The sequence below is a fragment of the Miscanthus floridulus genome, chromosome 16, assembly GCF_019320115.1.
Source record: "Miscanthus floridulus cultivar M001 chromosome 16, ASM1932011v1, whole genome shotgun sequence".
Classification (NCBI taxonomy): Eukaryota; Viridiplantae; Streptophyta; class Magnoliopsida; order Poales; family Poaceae; genus Miscanthus; species Miscanthus floridulus.
The window spans coordinates 31,215,542-31,232,276 of record NC_089595.1 but is presented as its reverse complement, the minus strand read 5'-3'; the positions used below and the strand labels follow the sequence as shown (position 1 = coordinate 31,232,276).

At 41.8% G+C, this 16,735-nt stretch overlaps 2 pseudogenes; one reads left to right on the top strand and one right to left on the bottom strand.

Moving 5' to 3' along the window:
* The first annotated feature begins 286 nt into the window (after positions 1 to 286).
* On the top strand, positions 287 to 15,373 carry LOC136510521 (putative F-box/FBD/LRR-repeat protein At3g49030; annotated as a pseudogene).
* Positions 795 to 3,146, bottom strand: LOC136513502 (uncharacterized; annotated as a pseudogene).
* Positions 15,374 to 16,735: the final 1,362 nt, after the last annotated feature.

The following is a 16,735-nucleotide window of genomic DNA, read 5'->3' as shown; positions in this document are numbered from 1 at the left end:
GGGCGTTCGGGCGCTAGCACTACGTAAAGCTAAATATTGAGTTATGTGATTTTCTTTGAGCACCAATAAAAATATCTAATTATAATATTTGATTTAAGTCAACAAAGAATTAGTTGCTAATGTGTGTCAAATGGTCGCCTATTCATTGCTTATTACGACGGAAGACCGTAAGAGATATAGTAATCAGGTTGCAGCGGGCTGAAAATTAAAGAATATTTGCCCAACAAGCTTAGAAGCCAGGCGTGGGCGTGTCACAACCTCGACGCCCTGATCGGCCACCGCGCCTATGCCTGCGCCGAGCGTCGCCATCGCCATGGGGGTGTTGACCAGAGCAAAGAAGAAGAGGCTGGATGAGCGCCTCGCCGATCGGATCAGCATCCTCCCCGACAGCGTTCTCGGCGACATCGTCTCCCTTCTCCCCACTAAAGACGGCGCCCGCACGCAGGTGCTCTCCTCCCGCTGGCGCCACCTATGGCCAGGGGCGAAGCTAGAGCCCAACGGATCCGAGTGCACACTTGACACTTCAATATATATATGTAATAAAAATCTTGTGCAATGTATACAAAGTCAAAGGAAATGCTTACCAAAATGGAGAATCTGGTACTCTTGATCGTTAATATTAATAAACCCCAACAAAATATTATATGGTCTGTATACAATTGGCAAAATACACCATTAAATTGACTCCTTGTTGAGACAATGACCTAAAAAAGTGTTAATTAGATGATCCAATATTATAAGAAAAAATTTGATTCACCAATTGGAAAAATGGTAAGAAATCAATTGATTACCTCTTAGTATTTTTGGTTTTCACATTTCCTGAAGCGATCCACTACAACATCATTTGTAACTTTCAACATTTTTTCTTTCTCCACATAGCAAATGAGACTGTGATTCATGTACTCATCACCCATACGATTGCGCAATTGTGTTTTCACAATTTTCATGGCTGAAAATATCCTCTCAACTGTAGTTGTGGCGACAGGCAATACAAGTACTAACTTTAAAAGTCGGTAAACCAAACGATAGGTAAGATGTATCCTTGTCTGTACCATTTTTTTTGGGAAAGCTCAACAATTGTATGTATGTTGGCAAACCTGTCATCTTGACGAACATCATCAATATAAAGGAAAAGCTTAGTGTTAAGATCCCTCAACTCCACATGATCAAAATCGACAGGATATAATTTAGCTAGGCTTATCAAACTGTCCACATTAAAATCATGAAATGACTCTCTTGGGTTGAATGCAGCTGAACATACAAGCAATTGAGAGGTAGTCTCATTGAAACGACTATCAAGCTCTTGCAGCAACCAATCAAGAACTTCATTAAAACAATCAATTTGAAAATGATGCTTGTTGGTAATTCCTGTTTTTTTCCTTGGCTTGGTTGGATCGATGTAAGCCTCATCCATTTCCAATTTGGAAATATCATGTTTATCACAAAACTCATACACTTCACCAAGTACTTTCTCCCACTCATCTCGTCGAACTCGATCTAAATGGTTTCTAGTAGATCTCACACAATTAACAGCATTCACAATATCTTGGTCTTTCTGTTTCAATGCCGTAGACAAGGTATTTGTTATAGTCAAAATAGTCAACATGAGATGCAAATAGAACACAAACTCAAAAGACTGGAAGTACACAAGAACACCCCTTGCCTTTCCATCCATTTCTTCCTTTTCCACAAATTCAAGCACTTTGATAATTGTTTGGAATAAATTAACTAAACTTCTAAGAGATTTATAGTGAGAACTCCAACGAGTATCTCCAGGTCTTTGAAGACATTGTTCTTGATTCAATCCTGTCCCGGTATTAAGTAACCCACAACCCAATGCCTTACTAACTTCTTTGAGATTGATATCTCGAATCATGTCCCTTCTCTTTGAAGATCCACCAACCACATTCAATAAGGTAGAAATCTTGTTAAAAAATTCAACAATGCCTATATGCTTTCTAGCAACAGCTACAACCACTAGTTGAAGTTGATGGGCAAAGCAATGGACATGATATGCACTACTATTTTCTCTCATGATCAAAGATTTGAAGCCATTGAACTCACCTTGCATATTGCTAGCACCATCATATCCTTGCCCTCTTACTTGTTTCAAGCTTAACTTTAATCTAGCAAACAAAGAATCAATACATGACTTGAGGTTGGCAGAGTCGTATCTTTCACATGAACAATCCCAACAAAGCTCTTCTTCACAAGTCCACGTTTATCAACATATCTCAACACCACTGCCATTTGCTCTTTGCAAGAGACATCTCTAGACTCATCAACTAGTAAGCAGAATACATCTTATCCAATGTCTTCAAGGATAGAATGTAAAATCCCATCTGCAAAATACTTGATGATGTCTTTCTGTATGTCAGCAGATACCAAAAGACTATTATCTGCAGCATCAATTGTCAATGCCTTGCCTAAAGCCACATCATGCACAGCTAAGAAATCATAAACTTCCCTGTAATTCCCTTTGTTTAAGGATGTCTTTGATTCATCATGCCCTCGGAAAGGCAATCCTTGCTTGAGTAGCAATCTGGTAGTATCAATTGCACCATTAAGTTGAACAAAATATGCATTCTTAGAACTCTCAAGCTGTTCATGTAACTTAACATCAATGTGTTGTTCTCTTTTCAACATTTTTTCTTTGCTACAATGTGAGGGCTGTCAACATTGCCAACATGCTCTTTTAACCTTTCTTTATTATACCAAGTATTCCAACCATCTAAAACAAATGATTTGTACCCAGCCTCCTTCTTAGTGGGGTCTCTAAACAAGAAACACGTAAAACAGTAGGCTCTATCGGTAGACTCACTGTACTCAAGCCAATTTCCAAATTCATCAAACCATTCAGGACTAAACCTTCTATTTCTATCCCCAATCCGAGTAGATGGAAAATTAAGAGTGCGAGGCTGACAAGGTCCATTTGCCAAGTACTTTCTTCTTACAGATTCTCTAAGATTAGGGTGATAAGAAAGTATTTCTTTTCTTTTACCAGGATCAAATTGGATCTCCTCCTCCCAATCGATATTTTCTGGAGCTGGTGGTATTGGATTAACATTAACATTGTTGTTTTGCTGATGAGAATTACCAAGATTGTTAGCATCATCCGGCGCTTTCCTTTTTAACCATCTTTCCATAAACGCACCTGTAACACATTTTTTTTAAATGTCAGTTATATCAATGCATCTCATGTCTTTCTGTTAAAGAATTAAGGGGAGGAAAAAAATTAATTGACCAAACATCCATAAACTTACTTGACATGATTTTTGTTTATTTCTTGAGTCTCAAATCTCAACGAATCCTTCCTAAATCCTGAGTACCGGTGAACAAATTACTTAAATTGAATCAGTAACCAATCCGTCCTTCCGGCGAACAGACGTACCACGGCGAGTCGGCGATCCACGATGCCGCGATGGTGCGACGCGCCTCCTTCTCTTCCGCGGTTCCACCACGGCGCCGCCTTTCTACGACGACTCGACTAATTTTGAGTTCTGACGTTTGGGCGACTGGGCGGCAGACGGTTTCCGTGACCATGAGGACTTGTGTCAGCTGTGGCCTGTGGACGTCTGTTCATTTCATCGTGGGCTACTAGGCTCTGGGCTGTCAGGCTGTCAGCTGTGTACAGAGTACAGACGGAAGGCTATCAGCTGCCAATTCATCGTGGGCTTCATCGTGCGCTGGCTGGGTTGTTGGTGGGCCACAGTGGTGCACATAATTAGAGATTAGGGAGTGCACAAGGGGTAAAAATTAGTTAATAATCACTGAAAATTTATTTTTACCCTGGTGCATGTGCACTCGGCAGCCACTGTGTAGCTTCGCCCCTGCCTATGGCGCTCCTCTCCTCTCAACGTCGAGGGCTGCGTCGACCCAGTTGTCCATGGCGTCCCTGCTGCCAGGGAGATCTCCCGCATCCTCTCCTCGCACCCAGGTCCCGCCCGCCGCTTCTCCGTCTCTTACGGCGACCGCCAATCCGTCTTCCCCGCAAACCTGGGCGGCTGGCTCCGGTCCCCCGCCCTCGACAAGCTGCAGGAGCTCCAGCTCAACAACGTTACCAGTGTTCCAGAATCAGCACTCTGCTTCTCGTCCACCCTTCGTGTCGCCACCTTCAGCAATTGCAGTTACCTGCATTTTCCTTCGTGTCCACTTCAGTTGCCGCTTCTCAAGCAGCTGGGCCTTGTGAATATCATAATCTCGGAGAGCTACCTCCATGCCTTGCTCGCCGCCTGCCCTTCCCTGCAGAGCTTGCTGGTACGTTGTGACTGCGACCTCCGCCGAGTGCAGATCGTGTCACCTAGCCTCATAAGCATCGGTGTGCATTCTGGCTGGACAAACTTTAATAAGGTACATCAGTTCATCATCAAGGATGCCCCATGTCTAGAAAGATTCACTACGCCAGATTTGCACATCACTGCCGGTCTCATCACTGCCGAATTTGTGAGAACCGGTAGTGATGTACATTCACTGTCGGTTATGAGCTTGAAAATGAGAAAATGATTGGGTTTGGGCTAGAACCGACAGTGAAGGACCACATCACTACCGGTTTGTAGCTTTAACCGGCAATGTTTCGGCGGACACTTATCACTGCCGGTTCAAGCTAAGAACCGACAATGGTTGGGCTCTATCACTGTCAGTTCTAGTAAAAAACCGATGGTGATAAGCCTACAGCATAAAAAGGCTGTAGCCGTCCTCTTCTTCCTCCTTTCTTCCATCCCGAGAACAGAGGTGCGCGTTTGGGCCCTTCCCTGTATTGTTGCGGCTGCTCTTCACCATGAAGCTAGCGCTTGTATTTTGAAGAATGGCTTGATCTTTTTGCTTTAAGGTTAGTAACAAACATCCACTACTTTGATTTTGTTGCTTAATTAGCTTCGTTTTGATGGCTACATTGCTTGATTCTCATTCTAGTTCTTTCTCTATTCTAGAGAGCACTTTTTCAATTGGACATCCGTGCAAGGCTCAAATTATGGTTAATTCATCATCCAAAAGGTTGGTGTCTATGAACACATTTAAATTCCTAGCTAATTATTCCATGGTGGTCAAGATCATCATTGTTAGTATGTGATGCTATAATTAGTTCTTACAAGTAGAGTAGAATAGTTGTTCTTTATTATTGTGCAATAATTGTTTTTTACTACGAGTTTCAATTTACAGGACCGGGGCAACCAATTTCAATTTTTTAATAATTAGTGTATAATAATATTTTCTAAAAATAATACTTTCGAGCTATAATTGTTGTTCATTTGTTGGGCAACTAGAAATATACATTCCGGTGTCGTATTGGTCTCAAACTTTTTCTTAGGCTTGCATGTGCCACGTGTGAAGGAAACACCTAGTTTGGGATTTTTCAGAGATGGTTTGCTACTTTATGAGGTTTAATTGAATTTCGCACGATGACACCGATTTATTATAGGTTGAACTGAGTCTACCCATGAAAAAATCAGGAATGGTGCCAAACTTTTACACAGGCTCTAATGTGCCCTAGGGATAAGAATTTTGTGGAGGTCGATGAAAAAATCTATTGGGTCCAAGATGTAATTCACCCTCTTTTGTCTCATTCAGCACAGAGAAAAATATATTACTAAAAATGATTAGAAAAACCTCAGATCTTGTTTGGGGCCTTAATTTGGGTATACATGCTTGCCAAAAAAATTCAAGCCATTTCGACATAGGCGGAGTATACATTCTTTACAGAGATACATGAGCCCTTTCATTGAACCATGACTATACACATAGGTTATCAAGGTTTCTGTGATTCATATGTATTCCGGTGTCGTATTGGTCTCAAACTTTTTCTTAGGCTTACACGCGCCACGTGTGAAGGAAACACCTAGTCTGGGATTTTCCGGAGATGGTTTGCTACTTTCTGAGGTTTAATTGAATTTCCGCGCGACGACACCGATTTATTATAGGTTGAACTGAGTCTTCCCACGAAAAGATCTAGAATGGTGCCAAACTTTTACACGTGCTCTAATGTGCCCTAGGGATAAGAATTTTGTGGAGGTCGATGAAAAAATCTATTGGGTCCAAGATGTAATTCACAATCTTTTGTCTCATCCAGCATAGAGAAAAATATATTAAAAATGATTAAAAAACCTCAGATCTTGTTTGGGACCTTAATTTGAGTATACATGCTTGCCAAAAAAATTTCAAGTCATTTCGACATAGGCAGAGTATACATTCTTTATAGAGATACATGAGCCCTTTCATCGAACCATGACTATACACATAGGTTATCAAGGTTTCTTTGGTTCATACGTATTTCGGTGTCGTATTCATCTCAAACTTTTTCTTAGGCTTGCACGTGCCACGTGTGAAGGAAACACCTAGTTTGGAATTTTTCGGAGATGGTTTGCTACTTTCTGAGGTTTAATTGAATTTTCGTGCGATGACACCATTTAATTATAGATTGAACTGAGTCTCCCCACGAAAAGATCCGGAATGGTGCCAAACTTTAACATAGGCTCTAATGTGCCCTAGGATAAGAATTTTGTGGAGGTCGATGAAAAAAATTATTGGGTCTAAGATGTAATTCACCCTCTTTTGTCTCATTCAGCACAGAGAAAATATATTAATAAAAAATGATCAGAAAAACATCAAATCTTGTTTGAGGCCTTAATTTGGGTATACATGTTTGCCAAAAAAATTTCAAGCCATTTCAACACGGGCAGAGTATATATTCTTTATAGAGGTACATGAGCCTTTCATCGAACCATGACTATACACATAGGTTATCAAGGTTTCTGTGGTTCATATGTATTCCGGTGTCATATTCATCTCAAACTTTTTCTTAGGCTTGCATGTGCCACGTGTGAAGGAAACACCTGGTTTGAGATTTTTCGGAGATGCTTTGCTACTTTCTGAGGTTTAATTGAATTTCCGCGCGACGGCACCGTTTAATTATAGGTTGAATTGAGTCTACCCATGAAAAGATCTGGAATGGTGCCAAAATTTTACATAGGCTCTAATGTGCCCTTGGGATAAGAATTTTGTGGAGGTCGCTGAAAAAATCTAATGGGTCCAAGATGAAATTCACCCTTTTTTGTCTCATTCAGCACACAAAAAATATAATAAATTAAAAAACTGATCAGAAAAACCTAAGATCCTGTGTGGGGTCTTAATTTGGATGTACATGCTTGCCAAAAAAATTTCAAGCCATTTCGACATAAGAATACACATGCTTCTATTTATTCAGTATATAAAAGAATTTTTTTAATATATATAAACATCACTGTCGGTTTGAAAAAAACTGGCAGTGATGAGACAAAACCAACAGTGATGCTGGTTATCACTATCGGTTTATTTTGAAAACCGGCAGTGATATATAAAAAAATTAAAAAAAATTATGCCAGCCCTCGGGTTCGAGCTTGGGTCTCGAGCTGCAGAGTTCTGAGACTTAACCGCTGCGCTAGTATAGGATGTGTGCTAAGGCTAATTTATTTTTTCTTTTTGACCTTTAGACCGCTTAATAAATTATAATATTAAACCAAAAAAATGGGTCACCCAGGATTCGAACATGGGTCTCGAGGGCTAAGCTACGAGGACTTAACCGTTGAGCCAGTCGAAGGTATTCGAAAGAAATGGAAATGTTATCCTACTTAACCCCTAACTGCCACACCCACATCACTGCCGGTTTGAGGATTGACGCGGCAGTGATATTTCCTCATCACTGTCGGTTTAGACTTTACAACCGGCAGTGATGAACAATTTCTCAAAGTCGTTTAATAATTTATAAAACTGAAACAAAAAATTTGGGTCGCCGGGGACTCGAACACGGGTCTCGGGGGCTAAGTTGCGGAGTCTTAACTGTTGAGGCAGTCGGAGGAATTTGAAAGGAATGGAAAAGTTATACTACTTAACCCATAATTGGTACACCCCCATCACTGTCGGTTTGAGGAATGGCCCAACAGTGATGGTTCCTCATCACTGTCGGTTTATTATTAGAACCGGCAGTGATGAACCTCATTGGTATATAGCAAGGCGCGGGTTGAAATCTTCCAAATTTATTTTAACCCCATGCCAACCCCTCCCCCCGCGCCGTCGGAGCACCACCCGATGCCGACGGGCACCACTGTTCCCCACGCACCCGTCCACCATGCCTCGTGCTGCCATTCCTAGCCCCGTGCTCCTGTTCTTCGACGCTGATGCCCATGCACCGCCCCACACCGGAGCACCGCCCCACTTCGTCGACTGCCCCACACCGGAGCACCACACCGTCCATGCCCTCGTTCCTCGTCCATGACGCTGGTCGTGCCCCTCCTCCTCCAAGCCTACACTCCCACCGTCGAGGCCTTTAGGAGCGCGCAGACAGCTGCTTTCCCACCCCCCCCCCACGGTGAGTGCGTGGGTTTGTGTTTGATGAAATGCCCCACCGTCTTTGTGAGGCCTCTCAGTGATATATCAAGGTCGAGTTGAATTTGTTAATGAAAATGGTTATACTGAGCATATGTCCATTGTTGAAATATGTTTGTTATATAAATCTGAGCACATGTCCATGCCAATGACGATTGATTATATTCTAATGATTTCTCTATACCAAGCACATACCTATGCTTATGATGGTTGTTTTTAATCTGAGCATTAATCCATTGCCAATGGAGTCTTATTACTTCTTAGCACAGTCCATTTCCTATGATGTCAGTGCCGATGATAACTATATTTAATCTGAGTGTTTTCTCTCGTCTATGATGGCACTTAGACTAAGGTTATGATTACTTACTATATTAATTGGACTGAGGCTATGGTCATGTGCAATGATGATATAATCATAAGTTGTAGTAATTATTACTGAGGCTATAGACATGTGTGCTATGGTCATGTGTTGTTATCTTTTTGGTTATTTTTTAAGCTTCCTTTTATAAATTATTTTGTTCCCCTCTATTTTTTTAATCTGCAGCAAAGGCTTTAAGCCTGCTTGTACAAAGAACTATATTTGGGAAGCTGAACTCAACCTGTACATTGCTTAACAACGTACATTAGTAAAAAAAGGTCTATTTCTAGAAATGATGTTGTTGAATTTCATTTGTAGGAAAAATAATCGCTATTGGTAGAGTGTCAATTGATTTTGATGGAATGTATAGCATGCTTAAAAAAAAGCATCTATAGATGTCTGTTCTAGAAAAAAAAAAGCTAAAAACAACTTTTAAAATTGGCTCGACAGCAGCAGCAAAGGTGAAGTGAGTTTTGCCCTCGAGGTCCCATTATTGAGGTAATTTTTTATCATGTCAAGGATAAAGAACATTAAATAGATTTAGTTTGGCCATATAACTTGAATAATAACTCTTGTTCAGTGACTTACCATTACCACTTACCACATGCCAAAAGACTATAAATTGGAGCTCACTAGCCCAACCTCAACAAGTCTATGCAGTTCATATCTAAAAGGGTGCCTATAACTAGATAGTGCTTTCCAAGCCTGAAAGGTGCTCAAGTTCATGTCTTAGGCTTGAACCATTGTAAAAACTTTTGGTCCCTCTTTCGGAACAGGTTGTAAGTAATAGCTATTTTCTAAACACTCCTATATATGCAATGGTTGTGTATTATTCATAAATATATTAAATTTTATAAGAATACATCATGTTTGAATGACAACTTAATTTACTTAAATGTATAGGCAGCCATGGCATGGTATGTAGTGCATGTTGGTCACATGCCTGGGATTTATCAAACCTGGGAAGATTGCTATGCTCAAGTCAATCGCTACCCTGGTAATTTGCACAAAAATACAACATAGAAGCTGAAGCTTTGAGGACCTACTATAGTCATCCGGCCTACCTTGCAAACAACGGGCAACCGGCCTACTATGGTCTAAAGAATGCAAACCATGGCCATCCACTGGCACTGGAGATTAAAGAGAAGCCACTGGCCGGAGATGTGAAGATTATGAGAATTGCTCTTTGGTCTTAGAAAGATGTTATGCTTTTATTTATGGCTATGGTCATTGCTTTTCTTATTTGGAAGTTGATGTAGGCTTAGATTTATAGAACAGTAGGTGGACTTTGTTGTATGTGGTCAATCAAACAATGAATTTGTTCTAGGTGAACATATGATATTATTTGACTTTGTTGTATGTGGACTTATTATTACACTTTGCATTAAACATATTATATATATATATAATATGAACATATGCTATTAGTAGTTGTCCGCAGCCAAAACTAACCACGATCGTGTCACAGCCATGACTCATCGTCGCCTGTTACCCCGTCGCTGAAGAACAGATCAGCAACAAGAAGCGGCTGATATCGCTGGGACGGGAGAGCCACATGATTCGACAAACGGTGACGATGTCAATCAGGACATTGAGAACGAGCAGCAATGGACCCCATCCAGCCTGCTTGATCTAGGTCAAAATGACCAAGATGGCCAGGTAACTTTGGTATCATGTGACTATGTAGCCACACACGCTAATCAATTAAGAGAGTCATAGCTTACTTGGTGTCTCCAGCAGGAGCCTCCGCCGGCCGAGGAGGCAGAGGGTTCGGGTAGCAGGAAGGCCAGATCCAAGCGAGGCGTGTCAAAGATTCTTGTTGGTAGGAATGCACACTGGCACATCACTGAGTTCGATGAATTTGGGGATCCACTCTCACCGCCTATAGCTTTGACCAAATCCAAGACTATCCTCGGGTTACTTGTAAGGGACTTCATCTCGATTAGGAACAGGAAGTGGATTAGGAAAGATGATGACCCGTGGAGGGTTCCTGAAAGTGAGAAGGATTACATATGGGATATCAAGATCCCAGAGTATTTCACTTTCCCAACGGAGTATGACAAGGAGTTAGTCAAGAAAAAAACAAAAGAAATCATGGGGACATGCTTCAAGAATTTCAAGGGGACATTGTACAAGAATTTTGTCCTCCAAAATAAATAGCCAGATTTTGATGGTGGATAGTTTAGCAAGTAGGACTTCTGGCAGGATTTCAAGGAATATAGGTTATCCGAGGAGTACTTAGAACTGAGCAGGAAGAATAAGGAGAACTCGTAGAAAGCGATGAATCCTCATCATCTCGGCTCTCGTGGCTACGCCAAAAAGATGCCAGAATTTGAAGCATAACTTTAAAAGATGGATCGCCTTGCTGAGGAAGGCGTTTAGGTTGAGATCGGTAATATAATATATGGGGAGGAATGTACGCCATGCAGAGGATGAGAGCTTTAGCTCCACAAATCAACCCATGAGCGAACTCATCCAGAGGATCTCCTAGGTAACTGAGGAGGTGAGGCAAGGGACTCGCACTTCTAATAGGGAGAAAGATGTGCTCACCCAAGCACTCGAAACCAAGGAGCACCCTAGTCGCACTAGAGGAACCGGTGTTGTTCCTTGGAAACTAGCATTCCCCCAAGAATCTAACACTTACCGAAGCCGCTCGAGGGGTAGAGCGAATCATGAGGCAGAGTATTTGAGGCGACTAAAAGAGATGGAAGAAAGAATGGACGCACGGATTGAGGTGACTGTTGAAGCATGAGTCCAGCAAATTTTGTTGTCCAAGGGGTCAGGAGTACCACAAAACCATACTCCTACTATCTTTAGCCCACAGTTTAGGGATCGTAGCAGCTACGGATCGACCCTGCTCGATGAAGAAGATGCGAATGTGCCTCATCCGGTGGACGGCACACTGAACCCATCAATGTCAAGTTGTACATCCATCAGTAATGGACAAAGAACAAGGTGGCACTCGGCCAGGCCTGGCCTACGGGAGACGGGACCATTAATGGCCGCCCAATTCCACAGGGGTATGCTCGTGTCACCATTGACATAATATTTGATAAGAAGTATAATAAGATACACATTGAGTACCCTGTAGCGGAAGACAGGCCGAAACTTTTTCATAACAAGGGCTCTCAAGTGGTCTGGCGCAAGCGCTTCATTAAGCTTGACCACCAAGTGTCCTCTGATGATGAGGACGACTGTGAGTCTTTGCCCACCCATGATGATCACTCTCCATTTCCCAACAGAGATCACTCCCCTCCTCATCCCTTGCCATCACCCTCGAGAAGATAGAGGTCTCCTTCTATTCCTCCTTGTCTGACTCCATCTTCATCAGCCCCGAGAAAAGAGAAGACTCCTCCTCCTCCATCTTCATTAGCCCCGGGAAAACAGAATTCTCGTCGTCATCCTCCTCCTCGACCTCAGCCCAAAACAAGATCAAAGGCATCCTCGCAGTCATAGAAAAGGTCCTTGGATTCGGTCGCTAATGCTCCTAAAGTGGACAAGGCTGTTTAGTGGCAGCGTTACAAACTTGATGAAAGAAAAATATACAACACACATCTCGAAGGAAGATTGTGTTAGTTTCTTCCATCTCTGTGCCTCACTGCCTCCATTTTTGTTGAAGTCCGAATTCGAAAGGCAAACATAGAATTAGTACACTACAACAAGAGCCGAAGAAGTACACAATGAAGATTTAAGGAAGATACAGAAGTACGTCGAAGACAACCCTGAATTAACGATGGAAGAAGCCATGAACATCTATTATGATGTACAAGGGACGGGAACACCAACAATGAAGTATGAAAGGGGCAATCTTTTGGTTCCCGATCACGAGTATAAAAACTTAACAACATATATGCGCCAGTTGCATGAATATTACATGGCTCAAGCAACAAAGACGGAGGACTTTGGTTTTAAGGTTATTATTCCTTCGCCACATGTTTTTCATTATCCTGAAGAAGAGAAGTTTGATGTCGAGTGGGAGTGCTTGTTCTAGCTATACCAGAAACTCTCTCTCGATACACAAATGTTGACGTTGTGGACTATGTAAGTACCCTACAGGCATGATATTACAATTAACTACTCTCTCCGGACACAAATTGTTAACTTTTGAGCACCTCCCATGATTTTATGTAGGTGTATAGCAAAATTTTGTATACTAAAAAGCAAATGGGATAACATAGGCTTTTTGGACCCCTTGTGAGTCAATGAGAAGACATGTTTAGGCCTCCATGGATGTCACGTGGAAGACCTAAAAGTGAGATTGATTGTTGTTTTTGATGAATTCAAGATGAAGAACAAAACTCACATATTTCTAGCCTACAACTGCGAGTATGTGTTCTCGGCTTTTAATTTTATGCTTCTTTTTTCATTAAGATTATTCGATAATTATGATTCTGTGATTGCAGCAACCATTTCGTCTTCATTTGTGTCAATCTTGCTAAAAATCTTATCAAGGTGTGGGACTCGAAGAAAAACAATTTCATCATCTGGATGCATTGGTGACAATGTTGAATTAGTAAGCGATCCTAATAACATATTATTTTGTAATCACACATACCGCTTTCTAATGTTTCTCCTTTTAATGTTGCAGTGTCCGAAGAAGACATATCGGTGGGATGCAGGTCCCATTCAAGGTTGTCGAAATGGAGGGGATGTACCTAAAACAGCCGACGGGAAACAATGAATGCGGGTTTTATGTAATGTGGGCAATGCTTCGCTACATCAGCGGGAAATTGCAAGAAGCAGATAAGTTGGTGTGTATAATCTCCATTTCATTTATGTCTGTTAATAATTCAACAAAATGATTTACCGATTCCTCTTTGGATATCATCTTTCTTGAACGACAACGCAAGAAATATAACCACGAAAGACGGTTAGACATGGAGATCGTCGCACTGCAATAGGAGCTGGCAAAATTCATCTTAGCCAAGGTTTTGGAAAATGATGGAGTATTTTCCATCGCACAATCCGTGAAGTTCAAGGACCAGTATGACCCAGAGCGGCTCGCTAGATTATTGTAAGATGTCCGAGAAGCATTGCACAATCCGTAAAGTCGGAGAACATTTCTTTTTTATTTTGAGGGATCGAGATCTTGATAAGAACGTATAACCGTAACATCCGTAATGTTTAATATTGATGGACCTGATTCTACGAAAAAATATAAATTAAAATAAATTATAAAACAATAAAATGCGAACGGGACATCACTGCCGGTTAGTAGCAAATCGGCAGTGTTGTCGTAACCATCACTGCCGGTTAGCAACAAACCGACAGTGTTGTTATAACTATCACTGCCAGTTAGCAACAAACCGCCAGTGATGGTCATGATGGCACTGTGGGCTTGAGCACTAAACCAGTAGCGTTAGATTAGCTATCACTGTCGGTTCTTGTCACAACCGGTGGTGATTCTTACGATAACACTGTCGGTTGAATCATAAACCGACAGTGATGTTCGCGGTTACATTGTCGGGTGGTCTCATGAACCGGCAGTGTTGGTGGACCTAAATTCTGCCGGTTTTAGTAAAGAACCGGCAGTGAAATTGAAGAACACTGCCGGTTTGTAAGAACCGACAGTGATAGCTAACCCTCATCACTGCCGATATGGTTGTGCCGGTTCAAAATCCGGCAGTGATGAGGCGTTTTAAACCGGCAGTATTGTCGTGATCTGGGGTAGTGATTGTTATTTTTTGGAAGAACTAAGATCGGCGTGTCGGTAATCTCTGCACCAAGATTGCATATTTTGGGGAAACTCCGTAATAATAATTTCCCCAGGTTTCACTCTGGCACTTCAACTGTTCAGGTATGGGCATCATTTCTCGCGTCCATTTGCCTACATGCATGATACATGTGTTAATTCTAAACATGCTTTTAACTCAGGGATCAAATATTGATAGCATGACGGCGGTGGTGAGCAGTGTGAAGATTCTAGCATTATCTAATGTGAAACTCTGTCCGAATGTGGTTATTAACTTAATGGAGTGCTTTCCCCATTTGGAGAAGCTGTACATCCAGGTGACATTTGTACCAGAGTGTGCACGTGCATTCTTCTGCATCAGGGGCGGACACAGGGGGGGGGGGGGGTCCTCAAGCCCCCCTACCCATATCGCAGCAGTGGAACCCCTGTGGAGCCCCCATGAATTTTTAGGTAAAGTTCTATAGTGTAGGGGAGCTGAGACTTAAGATCGAACAGCAGTGTTGTTCAGCTCCCCTGAAATATTTTCTGGGTCCGCCGCTGTTCTGCATTTACTCCTATAACATCGATGACGCTATACTTATGTTCACTTTTGCTTTTGATCAGATAACACGTCTTGAGGAGGAAACTTGGTTTAGATGATACCAGGAAAACATTGGCGCCCTAGACATCCGTCTAAGGAAAATTGTGCTAGCAAACTATCGAGGCTACAAGTCACAGGTTGTGTTGGCCAACAGTTCTTTATATCAAATGCAAGAGTGCTGGAGTTAATGAGGTTTGAGTTAGTATTTCCAAGCCTTAGCTACAAATGGATTGAAAGGCAACATAGTCTGCTCGAGGTCGAAAAGAGGGCTTCCATGCGAGCACAATTCGATTTTGTATCCGGAAACATCTTGAATGGGTCATGCAGCCGAGATGCGGAAGTACATGATTTGTCAATAACGGATCCCTTCCAAAGGATTCATCGTTAGGTCTGATGACACAAATGAAAGATATTTTATTTTCAGGTAGGAATATCTAGCAAGGTCTAATTTAGTCAGTTTGACATTTGATATCTCGTTTCCTGGAACACTGTAATTTGCCAACTGATTTGATGCTATATTTGTTTAATAGATGGAGAAGAGCTCTTGAGACATCCATTCACTATACCACAGCCATAGCGTCCTACGGAAGGTAGGCATAAGTCGTTATAGCGACCTACGGTCGGTCGATATAGTGTGGCGGCAGGGAGGGAAAAATGGAGAGGCAGTAGGGTTTTTCCAAACCCAGATTGAGGTAGAGAGCGGCGCCAACTCTGGTCTGACAGGTGGAAATTTTAGGCGCCAATTGAGGTAGAGAACGGCGCCAACTCTGCTCTGACAGGTGGGCTCCGCTAAACTTTAGGCTTGAATCGGGCTGAGCACGCGCACGCAGGCCCAATCCAATGTGCCGACGGACTTGTGGACCCAAATAATAAGATTTACCGATCGACCGTCTAACGGTAAACCAAAATAAAAATATCGACCAACCCTCGGACGAAAAAATGAGATATAGTGACCAACCGTATGTTACTAATGTATACCGACTGACCGTCCAACGGCATTTCGATACTTTTACCGACCCATGTCCGACGCTAATTTTGGGTTGTGGTATAGTGATTGTTATTTTCCACCATATTGTCATTATAATGATTGCAATTTGCATATATCCCCATCTAATCATAAATACAGTCTAACCCATTCAGTTTTCTCCCAAAAAGAGATTGTCGTTACTCGTTACCTACTGTTTGGTAATCTTATTAGTAGCCACATGCCCACATCTTGTTGGCCCTTGGCTGTTGTGGATGGTAATAAACATAAGTTCATTGGAAGTTTCCTTCAACCACTCAGTATACTTTTTTACTGGAAGAGTCAAGCGAAAGCAATTAGTTTCCACAACCAGCTAAACTTAACTTTTAATATTGTATTTTTTGCAGCACTTGTGGCAGCCTCTATAACTAGAAACCAAGAGCTGGTGCCGTAAGTGCTTGACAAACATGGGAAAAATTCTCACTGTTCTTGATAAAATCTGAAATCCTTTCAATCCCACTGAGAGGCCCATGCATGTCATTGACACATTGATGGCATGTAAGGGATTGCAAAAGTTTTCAATAGCACAAAAGAAATTGACCCACACACTTGAGGTGCTCCTAGGAAGGCTTCTCATTTGAGTTTAGATTGGCTTGGAGGAATGAAAAATAGAAATTTTTGCAGGAAAACTACTATTTAACATCAATGAAAATAGTGCTAGACTTCGTTTCTTGAGCTTTAGGTGTTCTGTGTTTCGCTTGATTGCTAATCTCCTAATGTTCTTAC